Raw genomic sequence first — 9,781 nt, forward strand, 5'->3', positions numbered from 1 at the left:
TTCTTGCAGAGGACATGAGTTTGGTTCCTAGCATCTATTCTGGCTGCTTACAACCACTTGTAACTCCAGATCTAGGCTTCCCACACTAACTTGTGCATACACAGATAATGTAGCATGAGTTCTAATTGGGCTTAATCATAAAAACCCAGAGTCAGGTGTTAGTGGGTGAAAGCTGAAAAGAACAGAGAAGCAGAGTGGCCAGTCACTAGAGTTCCTTTTTTTTTTTTTTTTTTTTTTTTTTGGTTTTTCAAGACAGGGTTTCTCTGTATTGTTTTGGAGGCTGTCCTGGAACTCACTGAGATCCGCCTGCCTCTGCCTCCCATGTGCTGGGATTAAGCCACTAGAGTTCTTAAGTCTATGAAATCTCTAGAACAAAAAGGCTGAGCTCTGTCTCTTCCCATCTTATATTCTTCTCTCTGCCCAGCCGTATATCACTTACTGTCTGTCTATACAGACCTCTATGGCTAACCAGTGGCTAACTCTGCCCTCTGATCTTCAGGCAAGCTTTATTTGTTAGAGTATAAACAAATTATCACCACAACAGACACATGCACAACATTAAAAATTAAACAAACCTTTAGAAATTGTAATAAATTCTACTAGTGAACAGAAAGGGAGGAGTGACTATCAGAGCTTAGGTGCAATAGGGATGACTTCATATTTCATCGATTGAAGACCACATGTCTTAGACATACAGAGTGGCACAAGGAAAAGCTGCAATGGGCTATATGGAGACTATAAATGATATAGGAGTTCAGAGAGACAGATCCAAGGTATCATTTATGAATTAAGCAGTTTTTATTGAAGAGGCTTTTTGGTACCCCAAGAAGAGTAAATGTTTAAGAAATACAAAGTTCACTTAGTGCACACATTTAAAACTATTCTAACTATCCCATACCAAGTGCTTAAATAAATATAAAATATTGTGAAAATAAAAGAGCACTGGCTGCTCTTGCATACAACCTGGGTTCTGTTCCCAGCACCCACATGGTAGCTCACAACCGCCTGTAACTCTAGTTCTGGGGGATCTGATGCCCATTTCTGTCCACGTGGCCACTGTATGCACATGGTGCAAGGACATCATACACATAAAATAAAAAAAGGGGTGGCTCATGCCTTTAATCCCGGCATTCAGGAGGCAGAGGCAGAGTTTGAGGCCAGTCTGGTCTACAAAGGTAGTTCCATGATGGCCAGGGCTGTTACACAGAGAAACCCTATCTTGAAAAATCTAAAATGAAAGGATATCGGTGGTATTTCCATTGGCCATTTATAGTGTTAGTTAACTAAAAAACTTTCTCTTCGGTTTGTCTTCTTCCATTAAGAGCCCAGTTTTTAAGTCATCTCCTTAAAGACCTTCCTGACTACCTGAGGGTTCCATGAGTCACCATACACTTGTCTGTCTGTTACTTTATTTGTCCTTTTTAAACTTTGATTTAATAAGTTTTTTTCACATTTATTCATTCATTCAGTGTGTGTGTGTGTGTGTGTGTGTGTGTGTGTGTGTGTGTGTGTGTGGCGTGCATGTGTGCGCACCATTATAGCAGTATGTATAGACGTCAGAGGACAGCTTTCAGGATTTCTTCTTCCACTATTTGGGACGTAGGGATCGAACTCAGGTCATTTTGCTTGGAGGCAAGTAGCTTTACCATCTGTGCCATTTTGTTGGCTCCTCCTCCTCTTCTTTTTAAAAATGTTTTTATTTATGTGTATGAGTGTTTTGCTTATAGGTATGTTATAACACCATGTGCATGCAGTGTTCTTTCAGGCAAGAAGAGATACTGGATCCCCTGGAACTGGAGTTACAGTGAACTGCTGTGTGAGTGCTGGGAACCAAATCTGGGTCCTCAGTAAGAACAGCAAGTTCTTTTAATTGCTGAGTCATTTCTCTGCCCCATACTACCTTATTCTTTGCATAGCACTTGTCAGTACAAAGTATTTTCTGACTTATTTGCACATTTGCTTATAGTCTTTAATTAGAATTGGCCTTAGCTTATTGTCAATGTTATTTGATCACTTTTGGTAATTATGCTTACCAGGATGAGCCACCTAACTTGATTGTCTAGAGTCGCTGAATCATTTTCCTGAAACCATAGAAGGGTGGCAGGGGCTTGTCCTGGAGGTGGCGTGCATATAAGCTAGAGTGCTAGATGGGAGGGAACGTACACACCTCTGATCCCAGTACTTCAGCATTAGGGCTGGGGGATGGCTTTTAAGAGTACTGGCTGCTCTGCCAGAAGACCTAGATTAATTTCCAGAGGATCTACATAGTGACTTGCAATTGTCTGTAACTCCAGTCTCAGGGATCCAATCCCCCCCCCCTTTTTTTTGCCTCCTTAGGTACTGCATGGACATGATGTACAGGTATACAAGCAAGCAAAACATCTATGCACAAAAAAGAAAAACAAAAAATAACACAATCAGACAGCATGGCCCAACTCATTCAGAGACCATCATATCAGAGGGGTTGGGAAGATTGTAAGAGCCAAAGGTTGGGAGGGATCAAAGCAAAAAGTGTCTTTGTTGTCTTTAAGACACAGTCTATGTAGCCCTGACTGGGACTCTCTATATAGACCAGGCAGGCCTCAAACCCTCACAGAGATCTGCCTGCCTTTGCCTCACGAGTGCTGGGATTAAGAGTGTGCACCACCAGGGCTGGAGAGATGGCTCATCGGTTAAGAGCACTGACTGCTCTTCCAGAGGATCCAGGTTCAATTCCTAGCACCCACATGGCAGCTCACAATTGTCTGTAATTCCAGTTCCAGGGGATCCGATACCCTCACACAGAATATATACAGACAAAACATCAGTGCACATTAAATTAATAACTCTTAAAAAAAAGAATGTGCACCACCATTATTGGATTTTTTTAATGTTCCTTACAACATTCACTCATTTATTTATTTATTTATTATGCAATATTCTGCCAGCATGTCTGCCTGATCTCATTACAGATGGTTATGAGCCACCTTGTGGTCTCTGGGAATTGAACTCAGGACCTCTTGAAGAGCAGGCTGTGCTCTTAACTGCTGAGCCATCTCTGTAGTCTGGAAAGAATTCTTGAAGAAAGGAAGCTTCTCATGATTTTATCCTATAATAATGAACATGATATCTGCTTAGTGTGTACATTTTCAACAAAGACAGTAGAGGGGAGAGAAACTCTGCCAAAGAAGTGAATTGTGCCTGGTTTTTCTCTGATATCACCTTCTAACTCACATCCTGTCTCAGTAGCCGCTTTCTTCCAGCTGACTGTGTTGGAGGCCTGGTTGCATTGTTGTTGTCTGTCCCTACTGAAAGCCCACAGAAGGGAGCAGAAGTCACATAGGGCCGGAGGCCCTGGTCTAGAGCTACATAGAGACTTCTGTTTCACAGCCTGGGAGAATCTGGTTTCTCTTCCTAAATCAAGCCTGTGTAAATAATGGTCAGCAGAGTAGCTAGACCCTGATGAGCCTTGGGCTTTTAAGTTCAGTAAATAGCCTAGAGTAGAGTAGAGTGATTTTTGTCATTTTTCACAGTAGGTTTTTTTGTTTGTTTGTTTGTTTTTTGTTTTTTCAAGACAGGATGGCTTTGGAGGCTGTCCTGGAACTAGATCTTGTAGACCAGGCTGCTCTTGAACTCACAGAGATCTGTCTATCTCTGCCTCCCTAGTGCTGGGATTAAAGGCAAGCGCCACCAACTGCCCAGCCTCCCCAGTAGGTTTTATTGTTTGTTCTCTTCTCTTTCATTTCTTTTCTTTTTGGAGGCAGAGCCTTAGATAGCTCAGACTGGCCTTATACTCTTTGTGTACTTTGTTTAGCTGAAGATGACCCGAACTTCTGATCTTGTCTCCATTTTCCAAGCGCTGGAATTAACAAGTGACTACTGCCGGGCATTGGTGGTGAAGCCTTTAATCCCAGCAGAGGCAGGTGGATCTCTGTGAGTTTGAGGCCAGCCTGGTCTACAGAGAGAGTTCCAGGACAGCCTCCAAAACAATACAGAGAAACCCTTTCTGGAAAAAACAAAAACAAAACAAACAAAAGTGGCTGCTATTATGCCCACTTTTATGTGGTGCTGGGGATTGAATTCAAGGTTTCATGTATTCTAGGCAAGTACTTTACTGAGTTATATCCTTAATCTCATTTTTAAATAAAAAATTATTATTTGTGTATGTGTGTACACATGTGCGTGGAGGTCAGAGGACAACTTGTTTAGGTTCTCTCTTTTCATCATGTGGATTACAGTGATTGAAATTGAACTCAGGTTGGCAGGCTTGGTGATGTCTCACTAACCCCTTAACTTTTTTTTCACAATAGTGTCTGTATGTCTCTCTCTCCTCTTCCCTTCCTTCCTCTCTCCGTCCCCCCTTTTTGTATGGAGGAGGGGAAGATAGGAGCAGTTATGCTAGGCTTGATACTTGTGCTCACCACCACAGAGTTAGATACTTATGTGCTAGGGGAGGGGCTCTGGTCTGCTGTGGCCTGTTGCTGCTTCCTGTAGGCATCTGGAGCTCAGGAGGGGAAGAATAAGGAGCTAAATGGCAGGGCTTCAGACCCCAGGGATCTTCAGGGAGTTGTGCTTCCTGGGACCTGTTTTCCTCATCCTGTCCAGATTGCTTGATGGTTGCCTTCACCTTCCTCAGTTTCCTACTTCAATCTTCAGCAGCCTGACTTCTGGCAAGAGGAAGTAGTGTGGGGACTGTGAAATGACTTGAAGGCATTTACCTTTGCTGCCCTTAAGTCCCCTCTGGAACATGGTGGAGGTGGGAGGGCCACTGGCCTGGCATTCTGCCTAGACCTCTGTTAGATTTCTGCCTTTTTATGGATTTTCCTTTCTCCCAGCTATTAGTAGATTGTGAACACAGACCTGTCTGTGGTTTTGCGTGTTTTGAGACCAGGTTGTGCTGTGTAGCCCAGGCTGTCCTCAAACTTGAGATCCTCCTGCCTGGGCCACCTGATGGCTAGGATCACAGGCAAGTATCACCACTTCTAAATGGTTTTTATTTTTGTTTTTTGAGACGGGGTTTCTTTGTGTTGTCCTGAAATTCCTTCTGTAGACCAGGCTGTCCTGGGTCTCACAAAGATCTGCTTGCTTCTGTCCCCCAAGTGGTGCAATTTAAGGTGCGTGTATATGCCACTGCCACCCAGCTGTTTTATTTTTTTAGTTGAAAAAATTTTTTTCTCAGGCTGTGGTGGCTCATGCCTTTAATCCTAGCACGTGGGAGGCAGAGGCAGGTGGATCTCTGCGTTCAAGGACAGCCAGGGCTACACAGAGAAACTCTGTCTTGGGAACAAAAAAAGAAAATAAAAATACAGTGCTGGAGAGATGGTTTATCTCTGGCTAATCTTCAGAGGGCTCGGCTTCAATTCCAAGCACCTACATGACAGCTCACAACTGTTTGTATAGCTCCAGTTTCAGGTTATTTGACACTCTCACACAGAAACACATGCAGGTGAGACAACAGTGCACATAAAATAAAAATAAATCTTTTTTTTTTTTTCTTCCGAGACAGGGTTTCTCTGTGGCTTTGGAGGCTGTCCTGGAACTAGCTCTTGTAGACCCGGCTGGTCTCGAACTCATAAAGATCCGAAAAATAAATCTTAAAATACAATTCATACAATATATTTTGATCATGATTTCCCCTCCCCCAACTACTCCCAGGTCCTCCCCACATACCCAATGATAACAACAACAAACAACAGCCCAAACTAAGCAGTATGAAATGAAATGTCTAAAAAATACTTTGTTTTGTTTGCCATCTACTGCTGGGCATGAAGGCTCACCTGAAGTGTGGTTAATAAACTCAGTAGACTCCATTGGAGAAAACTAATTTTTCCTTTGCAAGCAGGTGTTGCAGGTAGCTTCTTGGTTAGGTGCGGAAGCCTATGTCCACTTCCCACTCTCAGCACTGGGACCTGTCTAGTTTGACAGCTGATCTTATTTAACTTGACTGTTAAAGATATCTTTTGAGCCTAGACGATGGCTCAGCCCTTAAAAGCACTTGTTGCTCTTCCCAAAGATGTAAGTTTCTATTTCCTATAGTACCTATAAGGTAGTTCAGAACTGGCTGCAGCTCCAGCTCCAGAAGATCCAGATATCATCTTCTAATCTTCTAGTGCACTGCACTATGTGGTACACAGACATGCATGCAGGCAAAATACCTATATACATAAAATAAAACAAAAAAATCTGTAAAAAAAAAATACACATTTTCATGCCTGGCATCATGGCACATGCCTTGAATACCAACACTCCTGAAGCAGAGGCAAGAGGATCTCTGTGAGTATCAAGACCAGCCTGGCCTATATAGCCAGTTTTAGGATATAGTCAGGGCTATGTAGAGAGAACCTGTTTTACAAATAATGAATAAATGTAAACAAAAAACAAACTTTCATGTAAACAAGTACAGAATAGATCATAAGGAGCCAGTAAAGTCCTGAGTGAATGTGTATTGCTGACATGGGCAAGGACCAAAGCATTGGACCCATGGGAAATTGGAAAGCCCTTCCTCATATGGGTCAGGCTCAGCATGGGTTTAGCCTTCCTCCTCTGGTCCAAGTACTAGAATGTTTACTAGTGATCAATGTGGGCAAAAACTAGCAACTGCAGCATCTTCCTTCCTGATGTTTACAGCTGAGACTGAGTCTTACAGACTCTTCCATCAAGATTAGTTTCTTCCCTCCTGCACTATACCAAATAAAGTCTCTGTGGTTTCAGGGCAACTCTATCAGAGAATGCGCAGCTTGCCTCACCCAGATTTTCTGTACATATATGTTCTTTCTTCATTCCTTAAGTGCCCCTGGTCAGGGTTCTGGGACCAAGCTTTGTGGGATGCAGCAATAGATGGCTGAAATATTTCACTGAGTGGTGCATCATGGTGCATTTATTTCATAATATTTAATCGATTCATTTCATGTTGTCAGCAGCACTTAATATTTTGAAAGTCCCTGTATCTCTTCCATCTTGCTTTTATCAGTAACATTTCATACTGTTTGATTCATTGCATACTGTTCTCTCTCTCTCTCCCTCTCTCTCTCTCTTTTTTTTTTTTTTTGGTTTTCCGAGACAGGGTTTCTCTGTATTGTTTTGGAGACTGTCCTGGAACTCACTCTGTAGACCAGGCTGGCCTCGAACTCACAGAGATCCGCCTGCCTCTGCCTCCCAAGTTCTGGGATTAAAGGCGTGCGCCGCCACTGTCCAGCTGCTTTTCTCATTTTTTATTACTTACCTCCTTCCAATAGAATTCAAGCTCCAGGCAAATAGTTTTTCTTCCCCATTTTAGGTATTTCTCAGCACCTGTTTGAAACAGTTCCTCATATGCACATGATGCTTAAGCATTGAGTGGTTAATGTGACTTTTATTTTCGATATTCTGTACACAGTGTGCATACACACACACACACACACACACACACACACACACACACACACACACACACACACCGGTATCTACTGTCACCTTAGAAATTCTAAGAAATGGAACAGCAGAGTTAAAGTGTATGCACATTTACCACACTAGTTTATGGAGCCAGCTTTCCACAAGAATGTAACTTTCAAGTGGCACATAGCTATAATCCTAGTAGTCAGGGCATGGAGATAGGAAGATCAAGAATTCTAGGTTAGCCTCTGCACACAGTAGGTTTAAGGCCTTCCTGGGCTACATGAGGTGATGTCTCAGAAACTGAAACAGAACAAACAGAAAATCCCAAACAAATGGAAGAAGATCAAGCTGAGTTAGCCTGGGGTGTACAGTGCCATTGAAGCCACTCTTTCTCCAATTAGTCTCAGACATACAAAACCATGCTGTGCTTTCTTTTTATTTGTGGTTTCTAGGTTTTATATATGTATATGTATATATATATAATCATATATGTATGTATGACATGTAAGGCTCTAATGAGAGTGGGGTAAGAAGTTGGAGGGTAGAAGTGGGGAATGTGCTCAGTATTCAGTGTACTTGTGTGAAAATGTCATATATAACACAGTATCATGTATGATAAATATGTGCACTCAAAGTTGTTGATTGTGAGGCGGGGTCTCACTGTATAGCCTTACTGGCCTGGAACTTACTAAGTAGACCAGATTGGCCTCCCATCTTCTAGAGATCTACCTGCTTCTGTCTCCTGAGTGCTTGAATTAAAGGTGTTCTGGTACCACTATGCCTGATGGTTTTCCTGTGGTTCTAAGAACACTGAATCTTGTGTTTCCATGTGTTCTCCAGGTGACAGTTGGAGACATGGTCTGGTAACACCATGCTTCAGAATGTGACTTGGAGCTAGCCTGCTAGACCTTCCTGTGTCCTTCAATTCTTCTTGGTAAGGGAGGGTAATAATGGTACCATTTGAAGGGGTTTTATTAAGGATCATCAGTTAGGCTAAGGAAAATGCTTAGACTAGTAATTGAAACAGTCACTCCAGTAGGACTGATTTATTTTTGTAGTGCTGGCATCCACCCGGGGCTTCACATGTACTGGTTTTCACTTCTTTGACAATAAAAAGTTGAATGGAGTTCTCATATTATCTGAACTTGCCTTAAACTAAAAGTTGAGGCTGCCTTGAATTGATCCTTTTGTATCAGCTCACAAGTGCTAGGATTATAGGCCTGCCCCACCATTTTTGTCTTAAAGTTGATCATCTTTGCCGGGCGTTGGTGGCGCATGCCTTTAATCCCAGCACTCGGGAGGCAGAGCCAGGCGGATCTCTGTGAGTTCGAGGCCAGCCTGGTCTACAGAGCGAGTTCCAGGACAGCCTCCAAAGCCACAGAGAAACCCTGTCTCGAAAAACCAAAAAAAAAAAAAAAAAAAAAGTTGATCATGCTACCACTGAGCCACATCCCAGCCTTCTGGTTGATTTGCTTATTAGCACACACAAACTATAAATTATCCCATTTGTCTTTTAGCATTGTTTATGCAGTTACCTTCTGCCTGTAGATTTTCATTTTTAGGCATTCAGATGTTTTCCCTTAGAGTCGTTTCTGCCATGAGACCAATGTTTAGGAAAAAGCATACTTTCCTATTTTGAAATTATAAAACATGACTTCTTGCTCTTTTGAGTACTATATGTATTTATTAATTTGAATATTTAAATTTCAACAACTTTTCAATCTAGAATTTAGATGTCAAGAGTGGTTAAGTCTTGAGTTTTGATCTCTCTCCTTTCTCTCCCCTTCCTCCCTCCCTCCTTCCCTCCCTCCCTCCCTCCCTCCCTCCCTCCCCCTCTTTCTTTCTAGGACTGGAGAATAGAGGAACAGAATTCAATTCCCAGCATCCATAACCAGTGGCTCCAAGGAATTCAACGCCTTTTTCTTAGCCTTCTCAAGTACCCACACATATCTGGCTTACAAACAAACACACACACACACATAAAAGTAAAAGAAGTATTAAAAACAATTGTTTATATTTTTGTTAGTGTTTGTGTGTGTATGCAGTTGTGTTCAACCTATACTCACTGGTGCCACCAGCATGTGTGTCTGTCATGAGGCTTGGTGGCAGGCACCTTTACCTGCTGAGCTCTCTCTCCACTTTTCCACCTCTTTCATTTGGGTAGCTGTTTAAATCTTCACTGAAGAAGAAGCAAAAATAGGATCCTTTTTTGATTGTTTTGAGACATAGTCTTCCTGTGAAGTCCTGGCTGGTTCCACACTCCTCACTCTATATTTCTTTCTCCAGCTGTCCAGGGCTAGGGTTAGAGGCATATGTAGATGTCCTCCTTCTCTTTGAAGAGCACATCCTCATAGATAGCAGATCTCTGTTTCAAAGAGTGGGCTTAATCTCTGAATGTGGTCAAGAGTATTATAGTTGCTGGCTTGTA

The 9,781-nt window shown here is 42.3% G+C and overlaps 1 long non-coding RNA gene across 15 annotated transcripts in view; it reads left to right on the plus strand.

Moving 5' to 3' along the window:
• Positions 1-9,360, plus strand: part of LOC106022832 — a 32,896-nt gene extending 23,536 nt beyond the window's left edge. For all 15 annotated transcript variants that reach the window (XR_005873564.1, XR_005873560.1, XR_005873568.1 and 12 more), the window contains 2 exons: positions 8,194-8,287; positions 9,201-9,360. This is a non-coding gene — a long non-coding RNA (uncharacterized LOC106022832). The remainder of the gene's footprint in view (positions 1-8,193; positions 8,288-9,200) is intronic.
• Positions 9,361-9,781: the final 421 nt, after the last annotated feature.

This window comes from Mesocricetus auratus, unplaced genomic scaffold (genome assembly GCF_017639785.1).
Source record: "Mesocricetus auratus isolate SY011 unplaced genomic scaffold, BCM_Maur_2.0 Super-Scaffold_100676, whole genome shotgun sequence".
NCBI lineage: Eukaryota > Metazoa > Chordata > Mammalia > Rodentia > Cricetidae > Mesocricetus > Mesocricetus auratus.